The sequence below is a fragment of the Lissotriton vulgaris genome, chromosome 5 (assembly GCF_964263255.1).
Source record: "Lissotriton vulgaris chromosome 5, aLisVul1.2, whole genome shotgun sequence".
NCBI lineage: Eukaryota > Metazoa > Chordata > Amphibia > Caudata > Salamandridae > Lissotriton > Lissotriton vulgaris.
Genome location: NC_141693.1, coordinates 1835717185 through 1835743910, shown reverse-complemented (window position 1 = coordinate 1835743910; position 26726 = coordinate 1835717185). Strand labels below are relative to the sequence as shown.

Genomic DNA, 26726 nt, shown 5'->3' with positions numbered 1-26726 from the left:
AATACTCTTTAAATCATAAGGTTTTGTTTCCCCAGACCAAACTCTCTTAAAATATCCCACCCACCAGTATGGATGACATGTAATTCATACAACTTGTAATCCTCATTGGTTTATGTGACATTCCTTATAGACTGATTTACATACTTGTATGATTCATTGTCTCTGTATAATGTGTGTGTGATGCAAAATACTGACACACACTACACTGATATGAGTAGCACTATACAACAAATGAAATGTATATGAGAGAGGGGCTACGTAAAGATGAGTGGCACAGTTGGAGGGTGGCAGTGAGGGAATCCGAGGAGGAGGTAGTGGGAGGGGCTATGGAGCGATGAGGGGCACTGTTAAAGGGTAGTGGGAGGGGTTATGGAGCGATAAGGGGCACTGTTGGAGGGTGGCAGTGAGGGAGTCCGAGGAAGAGGTCATGAGGGGGAGTTGCTACGGAGAGATGAGGGGCACTTGTGGAGGGTGGCAGTGAGGGAATCCGAGGAGGAGGTAGTGGGAGGGGCTATGGAGCGATGAGGGGCACTGTTAAAGGGTAGTGGGAGGGGTTATGGAGCGATAAGGGGCACTTGTGGAGGGTGGCAGTGAGGGAATCCGAGGAAGAGGTCATGGGGTGGAGGGGGAGAGATGAGGGGCACTGGAGGAGGGTGGTAGTGAGGGAGTCAGACGATGAGGTCATGAGTGGGAGGGGCTACAGAGAGATAAGGGGTACTGGTCTCCAAGAAAGAGGGCATGAGGGGGAGGGGCTATGAGGGGCACTTGTGGCGTGAGGCAGTGAGGAAATCTGAGGAGGTCAATAGGGGGGTCATGGAGGGATGAGGGGCACTTTCGGAAGGTGGTAGTAAAGGTATTTAAGGAGAAAGAGGTTATTGGTGTGGCGCCAAATAAGGCTTTTGCATCAGCGATAAAGGCGGGCCTGTCATGGCCTTTCTGTTTTTGTATATTTAATTAGCAGTCAGGTCATAAGGGCTACTGTGGAACATACTTTAAAGAGTGTGCTAATTACATTTACTGCTATATTCAATGTTTTAAGTTTGAAGGTGATTTTTCTAATTTTTTTACTGGGCAAAATGAAAGTGGAGCCCAATGATGCCTGATATGGGGCTGGGGCCCGAGGTCAGCTGTGACATAATGTGCACTGGAGAGGAGTAGTGGATATTCAAGCCTGTAAGGGAGTGTGTTGCAGAGTCTGGGGTCAGGTGGAGGTAGTAACGAAAAGGGATTCTCCCTGAAGGCTCGCACAGAAGGAGCCCGAGAAGTGTCACTTGCCTGATACTTCCACCTCAGAAACCTCCTCTTCCAATCAAAGGAACATTACATGGAAAAAACACTTTTTGAGAGTGATAATATTTAGAAAGAGATTTGGAAAAGAGTGCATTTTACTGGGCCTTGCAAGACTAAGAAGAGACAAAGGAGGGCCCTGAAGGAGGCCTGCCCAGAAATATGTGCAACAAATCGAGCCCGCAGTGGCCCACCCAAATGCACCCTTGGCCCACCCAAAAAAAAATTCCTGGAGCCTGGGCACAAGTCCTAAAAAAACAAGTGGGGGACGCTGACGTCACGACAGAAAGTGATGTCATGAAAGGTGGCTTGCACTCAGTTGAAGTTTTTTGTTACTGAACTCCCGGTAAAATAAGTGGGGGGGACGCCGTCCACCCGCGTGGTACCCCGACTCGAGCCCTGCTGCTGGGGCTGTGAAGGCTTCCATGTACATAAAAGGTTTCTAGCTGTGGGTATGGGGAGGAAGTATCTCAGAGGGGTGTATAAGGGAGGGTTAGAGAGGCAGGGGCTGACATGGCAGAAAAATAGGTCTTTTCTGTTTTGGTTGAGTTCAGCATTAGTGATCTGATAGTCAACAAACGACGGATGCGTGTAACAGTTAGAGATCTGAGTGTGTAGAGGGGGTTGAGAAGAGAAAGATTACAGCAGAGATGATTTGGCCACGAAACGATATAAAGAGGGCGAACAGAAAAGGGCACAGGACTGAGCCTTGTGGGAAGTTAACTGGTAGAGGCAAGGTGTGGAGAGCCAAGGGCACCATAATACCGAGAAAGAGCGAGCAGAGAGATAGGATGGAAAACGTTTTAATGGCACTCTCTTGTGCGTGGTTATACCGTTAAATTGAGATGATTCTCTCCCAATGCTTTCAGGTGTACCTACGTACCTAAGCGCCAGGATGCCCGTAGGGTTACAGAGCGCTATACAAATGCTATAAATAAATAAAATAAATAAGGTGCAGATCTTTGGTTCTCAGGTGATTGGATTTATAGGTTAAACCGTATAACTGGTCCGGTTACTGCCTGGTCTTCGATTTATCCTTTATCGTTCTGGATATGTGGTATGCAGAACCAGACACCGGATTCCAGATGTTTTAAAAGCCCTGCACTTCAAATTCCAGCTGTGGCTCTTGGATCTGTGCACATTACTCCAGATGTAGTAGCACTCACTCAGAACTTGGACAAAGTGCTCCGATGCTCCCCAAGTAGTGACAGTGGGGCCTGCAGACTGCAATGGGCCAGATGTGGCCAGTCCGATATGTGGGCACAACGACAACGCGAATCAAGGCCTAGTAGGCGCTAAATAAATGCAATCACAATCGCTTAACACCCTGTATACTACACCTCCCAACCATCTATAGCTCATTCTTTACAAACAGAGGTCATCCACTACAACTCCCTAAAAGGTCTATCCTGCTTGCCGACCTTTGACCCTCACCTGGGTGGCAGGTGATCACCGCGGTGCATGAGCGCTGTGCCCAAAGGTCACGGCTTTGCCACTGGTTGCAGTGAACGTGACCTGCCACCTCCTGGACCACATGTCCGGATCGCGCATATAAGCCTCTAGAGGCGTGAAGAAAAGGCAATGGGAAAAGGGAGATGAAAGAGGGGGATGGAGGAAAGAGGGGGATAGAAGAAAGAAGGAGGGCAAGGAAGAGGAGAAACGAGGACACGCGGGTGGACAAGAAAAGGAATCCGGAGAAAGCGAGTGAAGGGAAGAGGCAACAGAACTGGACAGAAGACGAGAGAGGACGAAGAGGAGATCTTAGAGAACATTATAGGAGGGCAAAGGCGAACTGGGAAGGTGGGAGGTGTGGCTGCCGTAAATACACGTATAATATGCATATTATGATACAACCAAGTACCAAAGATGGAGACATTACATGAAGGGCCGGCCCGGCACCGAGAAAGATTGGGAAGGGAACAACTGAGCAGATGTGTAAGGTGAGGTGTCTGGAGCAATCGTGGTGTGGGAGAGCAGGGTGGGCAGATAGGAGCAGAGGGGAGCGGAGCAAACATGGGCGCAAGGCAAGGTGGTGGATGATGGCTGCACGCATGGCAGGTAGGGGGATGAGGCAGCGTGGGTAATGATGCAAGCGGGAGCTGTAAGAGAGAAGGTGTGACTTGGGCTGATGAGAGAGGAAGGTATGAGGGATGGAGGGCATGGCAGCAAAAGTAGCGACAGGACATAGAGGTCGGTGAAGAAGAGTTTGGGGGCAGGTGTGAGATGGGGCTGTGTTGTGGCGGAGAGGGGAAGCGATTGAGTCGTGGCAGCAGTGGGGTCAGAAGGCTGTGCTGGTGCGAGTGAAGGTAGTGCTGGTGCGAGTGTCCTCTGAGGTAGGAGGTGGATGTGCGGTGGGGAGGTAGGTGTTGCGTTGCGCCGGACGGGCAGTAGAGGGGTTGTCCCATGGGGCAATGGACAGTGGTAATGAACGGGGGGTGGGGGGTCATACAGAGCCCACCTCTTCTCCCCGCCCAGTATATACCTCCACGCACCGCCTGTCCCCTGCCCAGTCTGTACCTGTCAACTGGCGCTGCCTCCCCCGGGCTCTGTCCCAGCTCCGCTGCCCCCCTCTTCCTCCTCCTCGGTCTCTGCCTGCCTGCAGGCTCTGCATTCATTGAGAGCAGTGAGAAAAGGCAGAGTCCTGCCTGCTCTCTGCAGACCCCTGCCGGCCGGAGGACCGACATGACGCCCGCCCGCGCCTGGCATGAGCGCTCGGCGCTTCCATCCTTCGCCCATTCATACATTTATTAATGTAAGGGCATCCGTGCATTCTAACAGCCACCTGTGATTGCTTAGCTTAAGCCAGATCCAGACAGAGTTACATTTCGCTTTCCTCTGATTCGAGCAATGCTGTTAATGAGGTTTCATAGTCGATGGCAGCGAATTCTATCTGACCCACAGAAAAGATTAATCAGATCCCAGAAAAATAATCCCCTTTGGGCGAAGCCTCTGAGTCGTAACTAGCATCTCGAACTCTCTGCCTGCTTAGTCATCATAACCCAAGAGCACCCTGTTACGCTATGTAACATATTTATAACTTATTAACCACCAGTTATTGGCTTCTTGGTGCTTCTTAGGCAGACTGGGATGTGGGGCTAAGGGACATTAATAACTTTGTTTTTCCATATAGTACTTAATATGTTTTTGATCGAAGGGTTACTGCTGAATGAAATAAATATTCAACTACCCCTGTTTCTAAGCGACGTAAATAACATATGCCATTATAATCCAATTTCATGGCACACACCTTATCAACTTCAAAAGATTGGACCACTGATTAAAACTTTTAACTTGCAGACTCCTCCATATTCCTGCCAGCGGCTTAACTTCAGTGGATGGGGCAGGTGTTTGGGTTAGGTTACCACGCCAAATAAATACATTCTTGGCTTGGTAGTTGACCTGAGGGCCCTGAGTCGGTTCTGCTATGTCTAGAATTGTCACCTGACCAGTTTTCTGCTGGCACCACTGGTATTTTAATGTGGCGTCCGGTACAAAAATAAGCAATATCGCCTAAAGCCGTTATTTAGCCTTTAACTGTAATTCAGGGGTGGCTAGTACCCTTTGAAAGTGGTGAGGCAAGTGGCATGCCTCACCACTTTGCAAAAAAACAAAATAAAACGCCCCTCTCTCCAAAACCCTAAAGTAAACCATGTGTCCCTTCAAAAGCTCAACATAAAATTCCCCCTCACTCCAAAAGCCCAAAATAAAACAACCCTCCTTCCAAAAGTAAAAACCCCCAAAAAACTCTAGAATCAAATTTTAAATACATAAAAAAACAGTACTTACCCACGGCAGCATGTCCTCCGTCCTCCTCGGTGTTCCACTTCTGAATCTGCAGTTGAGTTCCCCTAACCAATCCAGACTCCTCTTTTCTGCTGTTAACCAGCATGAGAGAAGCACCTGGATTGGATGGAGCGGACTGGCTGGACACTCCTTTAGGCCCTGTAGGCCTCTGATTGGTCTCCAACCAGCTGTCTAAGACAGCTGAGTGGAAAGCTTTAAAGTGAGCATGTCACTTTGGCTGGCGAAAGAGACCGGCCTAAGTGACATGCGCACTTTGAAGCATCCATCCAGCCAGCCCCTGCTACTGTCTTCTGCTGCCAGTCGGCAAATAAAATAAATCTTTTCATTGCCATTTTATTTTTCCTGAATAACTGGCAGCAGGCGGGGGGGGGGGGGCGATGCTCCTCCACCCTCATGCTGACACCTCCAATGCTGTACTTACTTCAAATAGTAAATATAAATAGAAATACTTTTAAATGTGTTTTAGAACTTCATTATCAATACCAGACTAATAATGAAAGAAAATAAAGGTAAAAAGTAATGTTACACATACATATATGTAATTTTCATTAAAGTTATTGTAAAATTAATCAAAGGTCCCCCAGAAGAAGAAATAGGCAGAATCCATCAATGAAGTAAGCGGAGCTTTATTTAGCAAGTTAACTCCAGCAACGCACAAGTTAGGATAACAGTCAACCGTCGGTCATACCATTTATACAAACCACACACATTCAAAGGACAACACACACACGAGACGCATATCTACATAGACACCGCACGCGAACCACAACACGCGACATACACACATTTAAATCACAACAGCACACATATTGTTTGTGTATGCACGCGCGTCATTCCAAACAATAACATTATACCACAAAAGTCATATTCAGTGTCATGTCTGAGCCTTTGCAGAATCTTAAAACAACAACAAATGGCTGGTATCTTTCTCTTGGAAAGGTGGTAAACTTAGCTATGTCTGTCGGTTTTTCTTATTGTGAGACAAAAAGGAAAGACAAAACAGTAACCTTTGATGTAAAGGAGAGAGAGAAAGACAGAAATACCCATCTGGTGGCTACATTTCAAAATAGGAAACCAGATAACCTGTAATCAATACTAGCTGCCCTGCTTGTCCAATAAGTGTAATTAAAGGCAAATATTTTATTTTACAGAGCTCATTTTTACTTTATCATCAGATATGAGCTCACTTTTAGATACTTAAGTTCAGGATGTGCGCTGTACAATAATGTTTGCTTACTGTATAAAACTATAATGTTGTCTAGATTAAGAATCAAGGCCACATTTAGCGTTTACATGACTAAGGAGTTGCCTCCTAGTTGATTAGAGTCATGAATGTTTCTAAATGCATTTTTATATGTCTGTCTAGGCAGTCATACAATCTGATGTGCTAAGGTGAAACACTACTGCATGTTACAGAAATACACCTTTTTAGGTTTTGCCTGGGGCACGGAGCTTTAACTCCGCCCCAGGAGAAATCTTTAGTTTTCAGTATGGGGGGACTTGAATCCGCCCCTTCTTCCATTGGCTAGCTCCATAAATGGAGGCTAGCCATTGGGAGAGGGCTCTGTCCGTCAATGCCGGACCAGATTCGGGGGCGTTCCCGAGAATTTTTCGCTTTTGGCTACGTCACGCTTCGTCAGCCGAAAGCCAATTCTCGGGAACGCCCCCGAACCCCATTGCGCTTTATTTGTGCCTGCATAGCGCTGGACGCGCTTATATTTCTCCCCCGAGCGCTTCATAGCGCTTTTCTGCCCTAGCGAGTGCCCACCTCGCTTATTTGTTATTTAATTGCCCAGGGACCTTGCCGCTATTGTTTCTTTCACCTCGAGGGAGCCCACCCCTCGGTGAATTCACTCCCCGCCTGCAGTAGCTGAGGCGGGCCGCTGCGCTGCCCGCGACGGCCCGGAAGCTGAGGGGGCGACCCTTAAGTCCCGCCCCCCCAGCGCGGACAAGGAGAAGCAGCTGCACCCACCGGCAGGGCTCCATGGTGGAAGAGGAGCCCCGCGGCAGCCCGTGAGAGCACCCGGCCCCAAGAAGCGGGACCGGGTGAGGAAGAGCTACCGCCTCTGTTGCCTGCTTGTTATAGGTTATAATGACGGTAACTATCAAGTTTGGTATCTCTGCCTATGTATAGAGAGGTTAGTGTGGAGGCGAAATATTCCACATTCGTATAAGTGTTTCAACTAATGTTAAAAAACTCAATTACAAAATGGTCTATTTAAATTTGAATTGGGAAGAAGGTTTCTTTTGACGACTTTGATAAATACGTAGGGGTTGCAAGTAAGCTATCTTCAGTTTCGTGCGAATATTTTCTTTATGTAGCACGTACTCGGCCCAAGGGGATTGGAGGGCTTTCCATCAGCACTAGTTACATCGCAGTACGTCACATTCAATTAAAATCTCGCTTCTAACCAGCTGCTTGTTTTATGCCACATGCAAAAGTGTGAGTAAACGAAAATTCAATGTAAGTGCAGCCCTACTGGCTGGCACGTTACAGGCTGGCACTGCTTCCTCCCTGTAGATCTAATCCAAGGAGTATCACTATCGTATTCCCAGCTCTCCCATGCAGCTATTCATTGCAGTATTCAGAAGATAGATGTATATCTAGGCATGTTTCTCTTTCTTGAGCACATGTGATCTAAGTGTGTGCGTACTTATACATCTGGGTATTGTTTCTGTGTCCAAACACTTTACAAAACTCAACCTTATAAGCTTTATCACTGTTTATTTGCTTGACACCTTACCTAAATCTTTCAATTCTATGTCTCAAGTCAAGTGACATCTGTGTCACTAAACTGTTATTCCAGTTGGATTTGTACAAGTTTTCATCCTCGTTTTGTGACTATAGCATTAGGGAAATAATTAAGTGATGGAAGTCACACTACGCATGTATTACACATTTTACAAAATTGTGATCCGAGCGGAGCAAGGAATGATTAACTTCAACGCGAACTAGTGTAGATATCAGGAAGAATGAGTTTTTTTGTTATATTTGTGTAGTGGTGATTTTGATTACAATCCTGGGGCTCGATCTGCAAAAAGCAGGAGCAAAATCAGATTTCAAAAAACCTAATGCTTTAGATTTTTGTTTTGGTCAGCCCTGTTTGGTGCTAAAATGTGGAAATGATTAACATAAATAATGATACGTTCAAAACGTAGGAAACAAAAATAGGCCAGTAGGATGGTACACACCATAACAGTCCATACATAAAACAGTATCTTGTGACCCTGTTTTCGTGCCTCTGTTGCCTGCTTGTGCCTCGGTTTTCGTGCCTCTGTTGCCTGCTTGTGACCCGGTTTTCGTGCCTCTGTTGCCTGCTTGTGACCCGGTTTTCGTGCCTCTGTTGCTTGCTTGTGACCCTGTTTTAGTGCCTCTGTTGCCTGCTTGTGACCCGGTTTTAGTGCCTCTGTTGCCTGCTTGTTTTAACCTTCCTGCTTTCTTTCACTTTAACCATCTGTCTTGTATCAATGCTGGCATCCGTTGTGGCGTTTTTCTGATAACACTGCATTTGTCTTGCTTCCCTTTCATTCTTGACTTTGCTTGTTCTGGTGCCCCCTCCGCACACTTTGACTCACTCATCCATCCTTGATTATCGTTTTCAAAGCACTCCTCATTAAGACAAACGGACCGTATCCTGTTACTTAACAGGGTGTAATGCGATATGCCCACATCATTGTAACTTCGCACTACCAATTAAGTAGACTACTTTTGGTCAATTGTATCGCACCGTTAATCACACAAATAAACCTTTGTGAGAGATTAAGCTATTGGCAATGTAAATGACAATGCCATTTATTTATCTGTTTGCTAAACAAACACATAAATAAAAACTTTATCATTTACAATGCCAATATCTCAAACCTTTGCAAAGGCAAAACCATTGCATTGAAAATGCTTGTTTTAAATTGAACTTCTCTTCCGTCTTCACAACTCTTCCGTCTTCACCGAATTCCCCCCTATCAACCCTGCCTCCCTAGCACAGCTTGCGTCCCGGATAAAATCAGGCTCCCCAATGATGGCTGCCCACCCTCAGTCCTACGAAGCGTATGTCATTCCCTACCGGAATGCATCTTACCTCTTCTGAACGGCTCGCTCAGCACAGGTATTGTCCCCAGATCCTTCAAAGAGGCCATCCTAGTCCCGCTACTTAAGAAACCTGGCGCGGACTCAGCTGAACTGTCCAACTACCGCCCCATATCGCTTCTGCCCTACTTCTCCAAACTACTCGAAGCACATGCCACCAGATGCCTCTCCAACTTTATCGAGACCTCTTGCTACCTGGAGCCTAATCAGGCCGGCTTCAGGCCTTCCTTTTCTACTGAAGCCGTCATCTTAGCTGTTCTGGACACGCTGAGGAGAAATGCCGACTCAGGGACCCCCCAGGCCCTCGTTCTCCTGGACCTATCGGCCGCGTTCGACACGGTTGACCATAACATCTTGCTTCACCGTGTCGAACAGGCCGGCATCCAGGACTCTGTCCTCAGCTGGATTCGGTCTTTCTTGTCTGGTAGAACTCAAGCCGTCCGGCTGTGCCCCTACACAGCACCCAAGACCCCCACATCATGCGGAGTTCCCCAGGGCTCCTCCCTGTCACCTTTACTGTTCAACCTGTACCTCCAGCCCCTACTCCACTCACTCCCTAACTGGGACATCACAGTCTACAACTATGCCGATGATCTGCAGATCATCTTTCCACTCAACTCCCCCAATGCGGTAGACAACTTCCACTCCGTTATGCTTCACATCCAAGATTGGATGAACTCCAACCAACTGAAGCTGAACCCCGGGAAAACCGAGCTTCTCCTCCTGGGCACCAGCCCCTCTCTCTGGGGAACCCAGTTCTGGCCCACTAAACTGGGCCTTCCACCGGCCCCCTCGACCTCTGTAAAGAGCCTCGGCGTGACCAACGACGCCGAGCTCTCCCTCCGACCCCACGTCGGCTCCGTGATCTCTTCCTGTTCCTTCCAACTCAGAAAGGTCCGGAAGGTCGGCCATTTGCTTCCCCCGCCTGCTCTGATCCAAGTAATCATCTCTCTTGTGCTTTCCCACTTGGACTTTTCCAACTGCATCTACCACGGACTTCCAAAAACACTTCTCCACCGCCTTCAGGCAGTCCAAAACCAGGCAGCTCGCATCATCTTCAAATCTCCGAAATGGCAATCGGCCAAACCCCTGATGCATAAACTACACTGGCTGCCTATAGAACAGAGGGTGGCCTTCAAGCTAGGCTACCTCACGTTCAAGGCTCTCCATTGCACCAGTCCTGCCTTCCTGACCTCCCTCATCACTCCCTACCGCCCAAATCGCAATCTACGCTCTGCTCATCTTCAGTCGCTTGTCGTACCCAAAACCAGAACCAACAAGTTCGGCGGACGAAGGTTCGCCATCTTGGCCCCGAAGTTCTGGAACTCTCTCCCCCTGACCATCAAATCAAGCAGCTCCCTCCTTCACTTTAGGAAGCTGCTAAAAACCTTCCTCTTTCCCCCACCCTACTAACCCAGCATAAACCCCAGACTGTGTATCACCTCTGTCCTATAGCACCAGGAAACCCATGGTGTCAGTGCGCTCTACAAATTCCATTTAATAATAATAATAATTGAAGAGATTATATTGTATTTTTACCTTTTGTTGTTTGCACAATATACATACCAAACGTTTTCATAGCTCAGTTTGTGCACAGGCTCTTAGAGAAAAGCCAAACCTCTAGCCTGGCTCTGGCTCGGCTCACTAGTTTAAGTTATCTGGACGCACTCCTCTGTTTGCGACTTGGGCTTAGTACATGGGACCGTCAGTCTCTTGATAAAATAATTTGTAAAAGGCAATGGCTTGAAAAATGGAGTCCTGCCCGAATGCACCGATTTGACAACTCTACCATCAAGAGACGAAGAAGAGGGCATGCAGTGAAAGTTAAAATAAGTGATGCCAAAGCAGTGACACCAGGCCGTTGTGTCGTACATAACTGTAGTAATGAGTTTCTAAGGAGAACTTTCAGGCCCAGGTAGGTTGGCCAGGGGCATAGCTTTAGCAGGGGTGTTTGAGGTGTGATACCATTCAAATGCATTCTTGGTTTGGTAGCTAGGTCTGGGGGCCTTGAATCAGGCCTGCTATGTCTGTGTCTGGTTTTCTCGTCATCATAATAATTTCACTAAGATGTTTTATAGATTGCAACCAGATCTCCCAAAAAGTAATACATCTGCACCCATATAAGTACTCCTTGAATGGGTGTAAATGTACTACTTTTTGGAACTAAAAAACATTGGTAGTAGTAGCCGGCGAAAACTGTGCAAGTCTCAAGTTTTCAGGCATACTATTGCCAAACACCCAAAAGGTGATTGGATGAAGGCTTTCAAATAGTCTTATCGGTGGCAATCGTTCGGGGTAGCATTCCAGCCCATTGGTGTTTGCCCACTATGCCACTCTAGACACATACCTACCTCATACATATCAGTACTGACCCTGCTCCTCATCAAAACAGTTCATCCCAAGCGTTTGTCATCTCACCCTCCATCCTGCAGCCCACAGTTTTTTTTAGTTGGGACATTTCCCATCAACCTCTCAGACACCTCTGCCCAGCTGTACTCTCACTAGCTCACATATCCCGCACCCACAAAAGCAAAGCCAGAGTCTGCGCTTTCTATTACATCTCCCCCAAAGCATAAAATGACCTCTCATACCGTATAAGAGCCTCCTCATCTCTTCTTGAATTCCACAAGAAGCTGAAGACCTAGCTTTCCGAATAATCCCATCAGGGAGAAAGCCATGCATCCACCTGCAAAGTTCCTGGACACCTTAAAGGGGGGTAAGCGTGCTATACAAATAAACATAACATAACAAATTTGAGATTCACCCCTCCCCCTGAATCTCACTGACTAAGATCTGCCCCTGACTTCAGCTGTAAGTGATGAACTAATTTAGCTAACCTGTCACTTTTTCATGGAGAGGTTCTCTGCTGGGTGACAGAGAGGCCTTTAACCTTCTGTCACTCAAGAAAGTGAAGATGGAGAGGTATTAAACCAGAAAAGGGTTGTTGGAGCTCTAGGGCGGGAACACCGTACATCCATCTCTAAGCCCATTGCTCCCGCATTGGATATTTACGCTGCAAAAGCTGTTGGTTGTGCCCTTTATGGTGCAGCGATGTGGGGTTTTGAGTGTGTTGATGCCCTGGTTACTTCTGAGAATACATTTTTTAGGGAGCTGGTATCGCTTCCAAGGGGTACTCCCATCAAACCTCTATTGAGTGATCTGGGTCGCCGCTCTATCAAGGAATTAGCCAGATTACGCCCTCTCTTATATTGGGCTCGGTTATGGTGGACACCGGAGCTCTCAAGGTATTTAGATGGTCTGAGAGAAGTCATGAATCTTCATGGTGCTCATAAAATTAGCTGGATTCATAATATTAAGAAGCTCCTGCGCGAATCTGGCTTGCCAACTGACTGGGAGCCTGGGGTCTCTTTAGCCAAGGCCGAAACTAAGCGAGCCTACTGGACATGGGTTGATGATCAAGAACAAAGGGACCCAAACCAAGGTAGGCTGACTGAGGCATTCAGACAGCATAAACTAAAGCCTCGCTTGAAGTCATACCTGGACTTTATCAAGAAAGCCAGAGATAGATCCCTTTTTATCCAGTTCAGGCTGGGAACACTCCCCCTCCGCGATTACACCTGCAAATGGAAGCCGCCGCACCAAACCTCTTCTGTATGCCCAATCTGTGAAGGTGTGACTGAAAACATCCCTCATGTCTTTTTTGTATGCCCAGCCTATGCAAAACCTAGGCAGAAATGGCTCAAGCCTGTGTGTCTGTTGCTTGGAACCAGGGACCACTCCTCTGCGCTCAGAATACTCAAGGCTGACACTAGCACAACCTTAGTGTGTAGGGTGGCCAAATTTCTTAGTTGGGCCTGGCTGATTAGATTGAAGGCTATTAGAGGTTCTTAGTTCTAGCTGAATCTTTTTAAATACTTACAAAGCTGATAAAAGTTTAATATGTATTTTAAATATTTATTGAAATATGAATGGTTTTTTATTATAATCTTTTAAAAAAATTTAATGCTAATGAACTGTGGTTTTATATTTCTATGTGCTTTTATGATATTTTGTATATCGAAATAAAGCTTTGATGATGATTGGATGAATGCTTTCAAATAGTCTTATCGGTGGCAATCGTTCGGGGTAGCATTCCAGCCCATTGGTGTTTGCCCACTATGCCACTCTAGACACATACCTTCAGCTGTAAGTGGTGAACTAATTTAGCTAATCTGTCACTTTTTCATGGAGAGGTTCTCTGCTGGATATATTAATAGCTGGTCGCTATGAGTCTTACTGCAATTGACGATGCTTCAACCAGTGGTCTAAACGTAGCAACAGGTTTGGAAATATAGAATATTCCTTAACAGATACAGTGGCAATATGGAAATATAGTCGATGGTTAATCCATTATACGAGAAATGTATAGAGTGTTTTTCCGGTAAAAGACTCATAGAGTCATGGGGAGATGTGAAATATCTTCCTTTAGTGCCGTATCAGGGCCTCACGATAAAACTGGAGCGTTAAGATCAATGTTTTCTCCCTTACCGAAAACAGTTCTAGATAAACTATCGAGCTGACATCTAGAGGCCACTTATTCATAAACTCTCTGCCGTGCTTCGGAACGGTAACATATAAGTCAATGTTCCCCTTGTTTCTGATCTAAAAAATAATTGTATGCGACGGGCGCTGCTTTCAGTGACTGCTGGCGTCTCCGGGCCGTTAGGAAAGATGTATGTTAATTTTTGATTTAACATTAATGTATTGTCAGATTTGTTTTTATACTTGAATAATTAAAAATGACATATATACTTTTTTAAATTTCTTGTTAGAATTCCTTTTTTGTAACTACCCCTATTTATAATGTTATGACTTTATGTACACATTTACTGCCGTACTCCACCCATATCTCCCAGCCCCAAGGCTTCTGCACTCACTATCACTCAAAATTAAAAAAACATATCATCCTACACCTGTAGCAGACCTCTCTGATTTACAGCCACCCTCCCCCTATTCCATCTTTGACCATTCTCTGATGTAACACAATTTCCTCTAAAACCCTGAACTTTCTACCGGCCTTTGAATTTAGACAGATCTGGACCACACCATCCCGGCTTCACTTTAACCAAATTTTCTTTCCTCATCTATTTCTCAAGATTTTCACTCCTACAGGTTCTTACCTTAATCTTCACTTGTTCTCTTCTAGTCAATGTCCAACAACCAGGCAGGCATACATTTTGTAATTATCTCCATACCTCTCATCAACCTGAAGTAAAAGTTACTTACTTTTGGTAACAAGCTGTTTATCTTCAGATTCCTCGCCTTTTGAATACCCTGGCTCCAGACTGAGTACAAAAACGTTTCATGGCTCTTCTGCACTGGTAGGTGGTGCTAGTTCCATTCCAATGCTGGATGCGGCACATTTGTGACATCACTGAAGCCATATATTACCACCCAGTGCACCTAAGTTGGTTCCCCATTCATTTTTTCCATGCCCTAAAAGGCAGAAACAATGAAAGATATCAGATTAATAGTGGCGGTTCAGAACAGCAACCTAACTGGGAAACCTATTGCAGAGATGATAAAGAAAATCCTTGAGAATGGGGAGGAAGGCAGGATCAGTAATATTTCTCAGGTAGATACAGTATCCACCAGGAAGGTCATTATTGAAGGTAAGTAACTTTACTCCTGATGGATATTTCTGCCTGCAGATTCCTCACTTTTTGAATGGATACCAAAGCAGTACCCTTTCCAGGGGAGGTATGCTAAGCAATGGCCGGAAAAGGAAATCCTGGAGCACAGAGCATGCATAATGTCCATCACTTCTTCCCTCTGGATCTTTATTTTTGGTGTGTTGACATTGAATGTTTTGGTACATTGGTAAGTGTTGACTCCCTCTAGTGGTTCCTTCTGGGCAAGGGCATAACATATTTTGATGCATAAGATGATCCATTGTATCCTCTTATGTACTGCCTTGCCTTTTCTGCTGTCTACACACCCAAAGAAGAGCTTGTCGATCAGTCCATCCCCTGAGGATCCAGCAGGTGTAATCTCTCTTCCTTCTTGGTGGGATGGGCTGGGGTAAAAAAGTGGGAAGGGTAACAGATTGCACCAGATGGAAAGTGGTCACCACATTGGGCAGGACGGCAGCATTAGTCCTCAAGATCAGATTGGGTAGAAGCACATGAAAGGCAGGCAGACACACAGCACCTACAACCTGCTGATGTGTTGGCCAAAATAAATACATATGCACAGGAAGTGACATCACTGAATTTTCCATCATTCATATGCATAAGAAGTGACATCACTGGTTTCCTGGCAACACTGTCTTTTAAAGAAGAAGATAAGCAAGGGACTCATTTCCCATCATACATCTGTACAGGAAGTGACTTCACAGGATTTACCATCATCCATCTACTCAGGAAGTGACATCACTGGGTTTCCAAACATCCATCTGCATAGGAAGTGACACCTCGGGATTTCCCATAATCCATTTACACAGGAAGTGACATCACTGGCTTTCTGCCAAACTGTTTTCACTTCATAGAGGCTGCAGCGCGAACATGTAGCAGATGCGAGCAGTCGGCGTGCCGCTGGAGCACCAGAGGTAAGCATGTCTGTGCTCATCCATGCCCAAACGCGCACACTGTCAGGACCACTGGTACTTCTACCACAAACCATCTCCCACCCCTTGTCGCTACTCCACCGCAACACTCTGTGCCCTGAATTCCGGTCACATCTCCCAGCGATGATGTCCGGCTTCGCCACGCAACACTGAAGGTGCGTTCTCCTACACCAACTGCCATTTCACATGCACTTTCTCACACCCCTCACTCTCCCCATGCACCTTACACACCGAACACACTCTCGGCCACACCCGAACTCCACTACAACATACCGCTCCCTGTACTGCACACTCCTCAAAACACACTCCCTCTCTAAACATGGCACCAAAATTTGGGATCTGCTACACAACCGCCCACCAGCTCTCCTCTTCCTGATGGAAACCTGCCTGACTTTTTCACCGGCCCCCATCATCACCATGGCAATTCCCCTCCTAAATTGTAGATCGCTGCCTAGGCACGCGGCCGACATTTGGTCGCTCCTCGAGGATCATGAGTGGGATGCTCTGTTTTTAACAGAGACCTGGCTCGGGGAGGTTAATATGACGGCTATTGCACTAGCTGTACCCACGGGCTACAAAATGTGTTTTGCTAATCGAGGTGAGGACAAGAAAGGGGGAGGGGTAGCGGTGATAATTAAGGCAGCTTTCACGCTTACTTCATCAACCCCTATCCAGATATATGAGTGGAAGGCCTACACTTTGGTATCCAGTTGGGCCCTCAGGTGACCCTGGCTGGGCTATTAGTATATCGCCCCCCGGGAGGATCTACCTCCAGCTTGGAATCACTGCTGGATATGATTGTTCAGAGCTCACTCATTCCCATTTTCTCTTATTAGGGGATTTTAATGTTCATGTGGATAGGGATAATTGCACCCTAGCTGAAACCTTATTGTCCACATTGCTGACTGCAAATCTGACGCTGTGTAATGAGGGCCCCACACATAGAGCAGGTCACACGCTAGACTTAATTATTAATAATGGGGATACTGTAAAGGTAGAGTCGGCCCTGCCGCTGATCTGGTCAGATCATTTTCCTATTCCCTTTACGGTGGAAATAGATACGCCCAGACCGGTTATGAGTAAATGTACCTTTATCAAGAGGCGTTGGAAAAAGTTAGTCCCTGAGGCCATGGGGGCCCTGGGCCTGAATAAACCTGTTTTAACTTCTGATAGCAATACTGATGCGCAACTATTTAATAACTTGATCAAGAATATGGTGGACTCAGTTGCACCCGCCAAACGTGCAACATCACGAAGGGAGTCTCCATCGGCCCCCTGGTTCTCGAACGATCTCAGAGGCGATAAGAAGGCATGTAAAAAATTAGAGAGGTTATGGAGAGTAAGGTATGGGGATGTAGAAAGGGATCGCTACAAGGATGCACTAAAAAATCTGCAGAAGGCAGTGAGAAGGGCCAAGAAAGCCTTCTTTGCGACCTCTATCCGAGAAGCAGAGCACTCAAGTAAGGAAGTTTTCAAACTGGTGCAGTCCTTCTTTAAACCTAGCTGCATAGAAAGGGAGGTTCCCCCATCCCTGTCATTGTGCAACAGTATCTCGGAGTTTTTCGAGTGTAAGATCCAAAAAGTTTACGACTCCTTTGGCCCGGAGGTTAGGACGGAGAAATCAGATATAGCAGTAAAAATAGGGCCAGTGGTAGGACTTTAGCAGTTCCTTCAGATAGACTTGGATTTATTTATTAAGGAGCTCCAAAAATGTAAATCGGGTTCCCCAGATGATCCCTGTCCACCCAAACTCTGGAAATCTATAACTGAATTTGTGGCATCCACCCTACAATCCATCTGGAATGGATCCATTACCTCAGGGGTATTTCCGGAGGCATGGAAGCATGCCACTCTCCTCCCGTTAAAGAAAAAAGCAAATGGTGATCCATTGGACTTGAGCAACCTGCAGCCAATTTCTCTGCTGGTGGCCCCAGGAAAAATGTTTGAGAAGATAATCCAGCGCCAGCTTAACAAATTTATTGAGGACAATGATGTCTTACATGAGACTCAATCAGGTTTTAGACCGGGCTTTAGCACGGAGACTGCACTCATTGAAGTAGCAGAATCAGTGAGGTGGTCGATGGATGCCGGGGAGTCAGCTATGCTGGTTCTCCTGGATCTGTCGGCCGCCTTCGATACGGTGGATCATGGTAGGCTCCTACAACGGCTGGCAGAGATATGGCTAAAGGACCAAGCACTGGGATGGGTTCAGTCGTACCTGTCACAAAGAACACAGAAGGTGGCATTGGGTCATATTGTGTCTAAACCCACCAAGATAAAATGCGGTGTTCCCCAGGGGTCGACTCTGAGCCCGCTACTATTTAATGTTTACTTGGCACCTCTGTTTACACTCATTGCAAACTGGGGGGTCAAGGCAATATCCTATGCTGACGACACCCAGCTGGTGTTCCCATACTCGGAGGTGTCGGAAGGCGCTTTTGAAAATTTTAAGGGGTGCCTCCGAGATGTGGACAGATGGATGAACGCAAACAAACTCAAATTGAATGCTGAGAAGACAGAGGTCATCTTCTTTGGCAAGGGATCACCCCCCCCTGCAGAGTTCTGGCGGCCAGTGGAAATGGGGATGCCCCCGTCGCCGAGCCAGAGTGCAAAAAACTTGGGAGTCCGCTGGGATAGCAGTCTCGCCTTTGCTTCTCATATTCAGCAGGTAGCAGGATGCTGTCTATCCAAGCTGAGAAACCTGCGCAAGATCCTGAGACTTCTACCAGAAGAGTGCCGTAAGACTGTAGTCCATGCCACAGTAACATCGAGGCTGGACTACGCCAACGGACTTTATCTGGGTCTTCCCCAATACTTAATCCAGCGCCTACAGACGGTGCAGAATGCGGCTGCGAGACTGTTGAGGTGTATTCCTTTTAAGCACCCAGTCTCTCCGCATCTTCGAGCACTGCACTGGCTTCCAGTGGCCAGTAGGATCAAGTTCAAAACCTTGACGCTGGCCTTCAGGTCCCTGTATGGCACCTGTCCCAATTATTTGAGAGCCAGGCTACCCAGGTATCATCAGTCGAGGACCCTCTGCTCCAATGGGCGGGTGCAGCTCGTGGTCCCTCGAGCGCGAAGAGCGCGGTTGGGTGGAAGAACCTTCTCGGCCAATGTGGCGGGTTATGGAACTCTCTCCCTCCTGCCCTACAACAGGCCCCTTCTGAAACTTGCTTTAAACGACTGCTAAAAACCTGGCTTTTCACTCCACTACGCTAAGATTTGTCACCTGGCATATGGTTAGTCTGTTCTCACAGCGCCGGGACACCTCCATGTGAGGTAGCTGTTCACGCTCTACAAAACTCATTATTATTATTATTATTATACAAGATCACAAGGCAGGAGAGGACAAACAGGCCCAGAGGCAGATTGCTATCATCTTCAAAGAATCCGTCCAATGCTCCATCACCTCAGAAAGCACCAACAGCAATATAGAATACTTGACCTTCATACTCCTCATCAGCACAAACTACTCACTGAGCAGCACCCTCATCTACTGCCTTCCTTGACCACACACAAACTTTGAAGCACCATTGTGGACTTCATCACCAGCACCTCCTCTCCAGCACCTTCATCCTCATCAGCAACTTTAACTACCACCTAAAGGGCTATACCAGTCCTAACACAACCAACCTTCTAGATCACCTCTCAACCTCAGGCTCACCCAGTGAGTGGAAGGCCACACACATGCCACCGTACACCTACTGGACCCCATCTTCACCAGCTTTGGTAGCATCACAAGTACCACGCCCTCATCAACTTCAGCATACTCATCCGACACCACTGCAAATCTTCACAACGGGACTGGAAATCAGAAGCATCCTGGTCTTCAAAGCCATGAGAACTAGACCACAAGTAAGGTAGTACACAGAAGAGGTCAGGCTCACCAAACTCCACTGCAAGCAACTCGACCACACAGATGGTAGCAAAGTGAGAACAACACCGACAAGAGCACCTACAAATCCGCTCTTAGATGCTACCATCAGCAAATCAGAGCCACCAAACGATCTGGACTCACTGACTGCATTGAACACAGCACCAATAGTGCTAAGGACATATTTGTCATAGTGAAAGACTTTCTGGAAGTAAGCTTCACCAGCATAACCCCCTCTCTGTACCCCCGCACCCAGCTGTCCCTATTCTTCAGCACCAAGATCACCAGCTTCTACAACCATTTTGAGGCCAACAACCAGACCCTTTCACTCACACAGCCCTCCTGTCCATCTCTACCAACACCCAGAGGACCACTCTGATTACCTGGTTCACCATCACCACTTAGGAAACCGCAACAGCCTTGCAGTCCATACACTCCATAGCACCCTTGGACCCTGGCAGTAACCACGTATTCATCAAAGGGCTGGACCCCAACAGTGTAGCCCTAAACTCAATCCTGAATGGCTCAGCCATCACAGCCACTTACTTGGACTGCTGGAAACATGCCACTGTACTTCTAAACCCTCAGCAAACCCGAAGACTTTAGCCAACTACCAACCTATTTCCCCGCTACCCTACGCAGCAAAAGCCATTGAAAAGATCATAAATAAACGCCACTGACAACCACTTCCTTGACAACACTCAATCCAGATTCAGGCCCAACCACAGTGCAGAGACACCACCCTCATTGCTGCCAAGAACAACATCTGGATGAACATGGACAGAGATGACACAATGGGTACAAAGATCCTATTGGATCTTGGCACAGTCTTCAACACAACCTCCCAGCCCATCTTATCCAATGACTGCATGAAGCCGGCATCCAAGCTTCTGCTCTTAGTTGGATTTGCTCCTTCCTGACAGGTTGCACCCAGTTGGTCAACTTGGCCCCCTTCATCTTAAATGTAGTCACGCTCATTCATTTGCAGACTTCCAGAAGGATCCTCACTAAGCCTTGCTCTGTTCAATGCCTACACGACACCACTCGCCAGCAGTATCTGCGCCCGTGGAATCAACATCATAACTATGTTGACGACTCCCAGCTCATACTCTCCCTCTCGGTCAAAACACAAAACACCCAGGCTCATTTCTCAATTTCTCCACCTGCATGACCAGAGTCGTCAGATGGATGAAAACCAACTGCCTCAAACTCAACACCGATAAGACAGACGTAGTAATCTTTGGCAAAGACACCTCGCTCTGGGAATCCACTCCCCTCCCAGCACCAACGCAAAGAACCTTGAAATAGTAATGAACAAACAACTCACCATGACTGGTCAAGTGAACACAGTCTACGTCTTCTGCTTCCACACACTCAAGATACTCAAGAGTAAGGGTTGGCAGCAAACACGCTCCACCGACGGAGTTTGCGGAGTTTTGAAAACTCTGCACTTGCAGCGCCATGTTTGATAGCCGCCGCGGAGCGGAGTTTACCGGCGCCATCCTTAAAAAACACACAGCTTGTGGTTATGTAGCTAATTGTTTGCTTTGATAACGTCCCCATCCTTTTGTGGGCAGGGTTGACTTAGGCATTTATTCATGGACTGATTGAGCTTGTTTTCGCACCAGGGCCTGTAATTCCAAAATGAACAGTGTTCGAGGGAGACCTAAAGCGTCACCATGGTGTTTGAATCGGTGTTGGTCAATGTGCTTGTTAATCTTACGGGACTACTTGGTGAATCTGGAGTCTGGGCAGCTCCCAGCTGTAGCTGGGCATCTGGGAGGGGAGAGCCGAGAGGTGGTGGGCACATCGTGGGTGCAGTGTAACGCTCTGTATATCTGTGGCGCGCTAGAGGACACTGCACATATCGAGCCCGTGTGTTGCTGTGCAATGCTTGTGTAAAACTCAAAGTATGCGCAGAGTCAGTGCACCTGAATTGAATTCTTTTACTCACTGACACTTTGCCATGAGCTGCATTGGTTCCGACGTTTGTGGGGGCCTTGGTGATGGAGCCCCAGCAGTAATTCAGCGGGTGGGCTAGTTGAAAAAGTGCCTGGTAGACGAGCATTAGACCAAGATTTTCAGAGAGGCAGGGAACAGGACAGAATTGGGCAGAGATCGATCCTGGTTTGGGGTAGGCTGCAGGTTTAAGAGTCGGAGATTGTGTTACAAATGTGTCTAGGTATTCGTTTTGCTGAACGGATAATTGCTGACTGGGGCACACACACAGTCAGCCTTGTCCTATATATGCTCGCCACCTGGCTCCCATTATACAGTTGACATTGGCTAAGCTTCATACTTTCTTTGTCTTTGATCAATATCAGTGCCAGTGGCCTCAGTCCGTCTTCTCACGAACCCAAGTGACGTCATTGTTTACAGTCAAAGCACAGTACAGTTTGTTTGTAGGGGTGCATACCACCTCACACCTTTTGGCAATGACTGAAAGAAGAAGCGCCGGCTGTTTGTGTTCTGTTTTGGCCCATGCACCCATTCATTTTGATATTCGTGGCCTAGCATTTAAAATTGGTGATACTTAAATCATCAGCCATGCCATGAGGTGCCTACCAGTGATGTGCGATTTGTGGTTCTCATGTTGGGCACACACAGACCCCGCCCCACCCCCCAAATCTCCATTGGTTGGAACTGCACTTGTCATTCACCTAACTGCTGAACTGATTTGAAAACATCATACTTCCATCGTATTCATATTCCAGAGTGATATGAAACAAATTAATCTGGCTAAATGTCTGTGTAATGTCAGCAACAGACTGTTATCTGGCCGCCTGCAGTGCACACATTGCATAACGTAGTGTTGAGACTTTAAAAGAGACACTATATACTTCACTACAGCAGCGCAATTAGACCCCTGTGTCTATTCGAGCTCCTGCATTACGCGTCAAGAGATGGCCCTAAGAGAGATCGAGGTGCCTACTGGGTATGTGAGGTCTATTGTCAAGCACACTTAATCCGACACCACACTGTAAAACATGTTTTAGCAAATCGGGTCTGGCTTCATTCAATGTGCCAAAACAATTAAACGAATTCACAAACTCTATGAGGAACAGCGGCTACAGCTAACTACTGCCATCTAGTGGATAAATAAAGTCTTAAACATCTTTTTGAAGTTCTTTAGATTCATTTTCAATGACATCTGTTGTGTTTTTCAATGGTCAAGACTCTGCTCCGCTCACCCACGGAATCCCGTAACTCCGCAGAATTCCGCAGAGTGGCACTCCGCAAGCTCAACCCAGGGTTACTCAAAAGGATCTTCACATTTCTTCCCACCAACACTTGCAAAACCCTTAATCAACCCTCATCACCAGCAAGTTGGACCACAGAAACATACTCTGTGCTTGAATCAATGCTCTACTGACTAGAAGACTACAGACCCAATAAAACTCAGCAGCCAGGCTCACCTCCCACCCCACGCTCACATCACCCCACCTCAAACAGCTATACTGGCTCCCAATCGACAAACGTGCACTCTTCAAACTCCTCACACACACATGCAAAGCTGTACACTATACATTGGTCCCTCCTAAAACCTTAACAACTCCATAAACTTCCACAAACATATCAAACACCTCCAATCAGTCAGACTCGTATTTGCAGATTCAGATCCAATGACTGTGCCTTCTCATACCTCACTCATATAGACTGGAATGGCCTGCTCCTGCCCATCAGAGCCTAATCCTCAGTTCTTGAATTGAGCAAGAAACTGAAGACCTGGCCCTTCACCTAGCCCCGAACCTTGGCACAGCTCCTGCTTCAGTGCCAAGATACCTACCAGGTGTTTTGTACGCTATACAAATACACATAACATACATACTTGGCACCTGCAGAGGGCTTCATTAGAGCCACAATCAAAAGATTCAGATCCCATTAGGGCATAATAGTCAGAGTGGGAGGAAATATATGTGTCAGCCCCTTCAAATAATCTACCTTAACCGAAACACAAATCTCCCCAAGACTCTCTGCATTGGACACTGGATATCAGAGACTGTGGTCAGTGCACATTCTCGCAAGTGGTGAAGAGGTTCCCATAAAGAGTGCCGCAGGAGGTGTTTTGGACCACCTGCAAGTGAGTGAAGCCTCTTGTCGATAGCAAGTGATGCCGACTCAGGCTGTCGACTCTAGTGTTAGGAGAGGCTGCCAGCTAGTTGGTCAGCAGCCAGATTTCATGCATGTATGCCCAGAATCTTACCGTTTCCTGGCAGAGAAGGTAAGACCCACTCCTCCCTGCTTGTTGACATATGTAGCAATAAAGCTGAAACAAGCCACAATTACTAGAAGAGAAATAGTTGTTTATTCCTGACCCCAGAAGTCCTCTCAGTCAGTGCACAAGTGACTATTTCACAAAGTACATTAACCAATGCCAAATTGGCGCAAGCAGCACTGACAGCATGAGTCCGCAATATTGTCAATGTGCTAGCAGGGCTTGTCCTAATGGAGGTAAGGATCAAATGATAACTCACCTCCTCTCTTTTCAATCCACAAAAGAGAAAGAAACATCAAATACATAATTGATATAAAAATCCATGGTGAAAATGTGATTAGGAATATAACATTCGCAACTGGTGGATAACTGGAATTGAAAATCAAAAATGCATACACTGATATGATGAAACAGTGCAAAACTCACCAAATGCAATAATACGTATGCTAAATTGAATAATAACGCAACATTTCTTCACATAGTCCTTCATCCAGACTGGTGTACTACGTTTTCTTTGAGAACTAATATTATCTAACAAACTGGTGTTCTTCACTCCTTCAAGAATCATGAATCAGAGTTTCATCTAAGTATGTAGAAGCTTATTGGTGAGACCTTAAAAGAACAGGAGTTAGAGCAATTTTGCTTAGATGCCACTATTTTCAGTTTACTTTAACTTCCCTTTCACTTCCATCCTCAATCTTATCCTTTTAACTAAATTTAGCAAAACAGTTTATTTTATACCCGGGACATTTAAACTTTTGCATGTCACACTTATTGGACACAATCAGTAATGATGACCCCTCTCAACCAACCCATTGGATTGTGGTTATGTGATGTTTTCCTATGATTTATGTCAGTACCTCTCCAATGTAGAAAAAGGAGCTATGGAGCTATCCCTTGGTGGACACACTATAATTTCATACACCCTATACTCATAGGAGAAATTCACATATGGACACTGCGTCCTGCACACCATAGTATACCCACACACAAATTATATAGTTCAAAAATTTATTCTTTTGTTAAAAACGAAGAAAATCTTTTTCATAGATATTCACCTTAAAAACAACAGCACAAATCGTGCCCACATTAAAACATATTACGTCTTCATAAAACACAGTTTTACACGCTAAATGGTTAAAAACACATGAGATTGCAATACATTTTCATCAGCACAAATATCTGAAAAAAGAATTCACAAGAAAGGAGAGACATACAGAGACATACTTATTAGTCATACAATATTGCACATCTGAGAACCTGACAATCACACAATCTAACCCTGGGGCATGTTTTAATCTTGTCTACAGGATAGATTTGTTCTCTTGATTGCGCAGGAGTGGCAATGTAGACATATTTTTCGGAAGTAAATTAGACTCCATTGTCGAAGACAAGTTCCGTGAGCAGCCCCTCCCTACTAGTAGGCTCAGAAACAAATTTTACATCAATACCTTTAGTAAAATATTCATCTAATACAATGGCGTAGCTGTATTGGTTAGGGACCATTGTAAAAAGATCTAAAAAATACTATTGTCAATATACACCAAGGCTTATCTTGAACCTCCACTGGTAAGATTATTAGTTTTGTAATGTTCGTCCCTTGACAAACTCAGTTCATTGTTCAATCTTGACGTTAATATCCTCCTATTCTACAGAGTAGCACCGAAGTGTCCACAATGATCAACATTAATAATGTTGTTTCTAACGGTCACAGGAGGAACTAATTTATCCTCTTCAAACTCCTCAAACAGAACACCTTCACATAAAGATAAATCTTGAAGAACCTTCTCTAAGATCTTAGAGTGTAATGGAGATCTTTCTCTTAGGGTCATTCTTCTTGACCATACTTATCACTTCTTTTAATGTAGTGCTGTTGCCCACAGCTTGTTGCTATTCTGCATAGACAAAGCTCCAAAGAGCCACACCAAGATATTTTCAATTCCCGGAAGTCCCAGATGGATGATGAGAGAGACGATCCTTTTGAACCTCAAGCTGATCTTTATTCTGACATAGGGGAGTTTCTCTCTCAAGACTTCGATGACTCTGTCTCCAGTAGCCACTTGAGCCCCCCTCTGGCAGTAAAAATAAATAAAAGACCCGTAGCAGAGGGATTTGAGGAAGGGGAATGGCTCTCCGATAAATCAGTTAAGTGAATTCTCGCAGAAATGTTCTCCCCAGAGGAATTAATTCAGCCTAGATTGGCAGATTTGTTGAATTGGGCTGCACATGGGAGGCCTGGCAGCACCTAGAAAGCGCATGCTCTTCATGCTCATTGCTATCTTCATGGCGGCCTTCTCCCGGCCTACGAAGGTCGCCAACCTGATCCTGCACACGGGCAACAACCTGTTCAATGCAGCAGCCGTCTACTCACACCTCTCACCAGGAGTCCCCACTCCCTCCAACGCTTTCCTCTTCCTCACAGGGAACACTTGTCTTGGCATGCTGGCACTGGTGCTCCAAGCTCCAGAGCATGTGGTCTTGGTTTCCCTGAGTGATTTTCCCTCACCCAGCAGGGAGAGTAGTAGGCCATGGTCACAGTTAGAAGTCTTGCAGAGCTTCTCCTCACACAGCCCGTCGGGCTGCTTTGCAGATGACACATTGCTGGGGTCTCAACCTACCCTTCTAATTGTCCATTTCCTGACAACAAATGTGATTTAAGGTCTGGATCTTTGAAGTTTATGCTGGGGTTCTGTCTCTTTTAAAGTGCACATTTTTCTTCTACCTTTTCAAAGGCTATCACTGTGACTAGAGTTCACATCAGGATGTCAGCCACAGTGATATGTGCATCAAAACGTTAATCTCAGGCTCCCGCTTATGATTCGCTTATCAGCCTCTTCTCCATCCTAAGATGTGTACAGGCCCTTTCTGTATGATCTCTCACTGAATTAAAGAGCAC

The 26726-nt window shown here is 46.2% G+C and overlaps 1 protein-coding gene across 2 annotated transcripts in view; it reads right to left on the bottom strand.

Moving 5' to 3' along the window:
* OSBPL7 (oxysterol binding protein like 7) overlaps positions 1-3900 on the bottom strand; it is a 283616-nt gene extending 279716 nt beyond the window's left edge. For both annotated transcript variants that reach the window (XM_086924301.1, XM_086924303.1), the window contains exon 1: positions 3805-3900. The gene's annotated coding sequence lies outside the window, so the exon portion shown is untranslated. The remainder of the gene's footprint in view (positions 1-3804) is intronic.
* Between the last annotated feature and the right edge of the window lie 22826 nt (positions 3901-26726).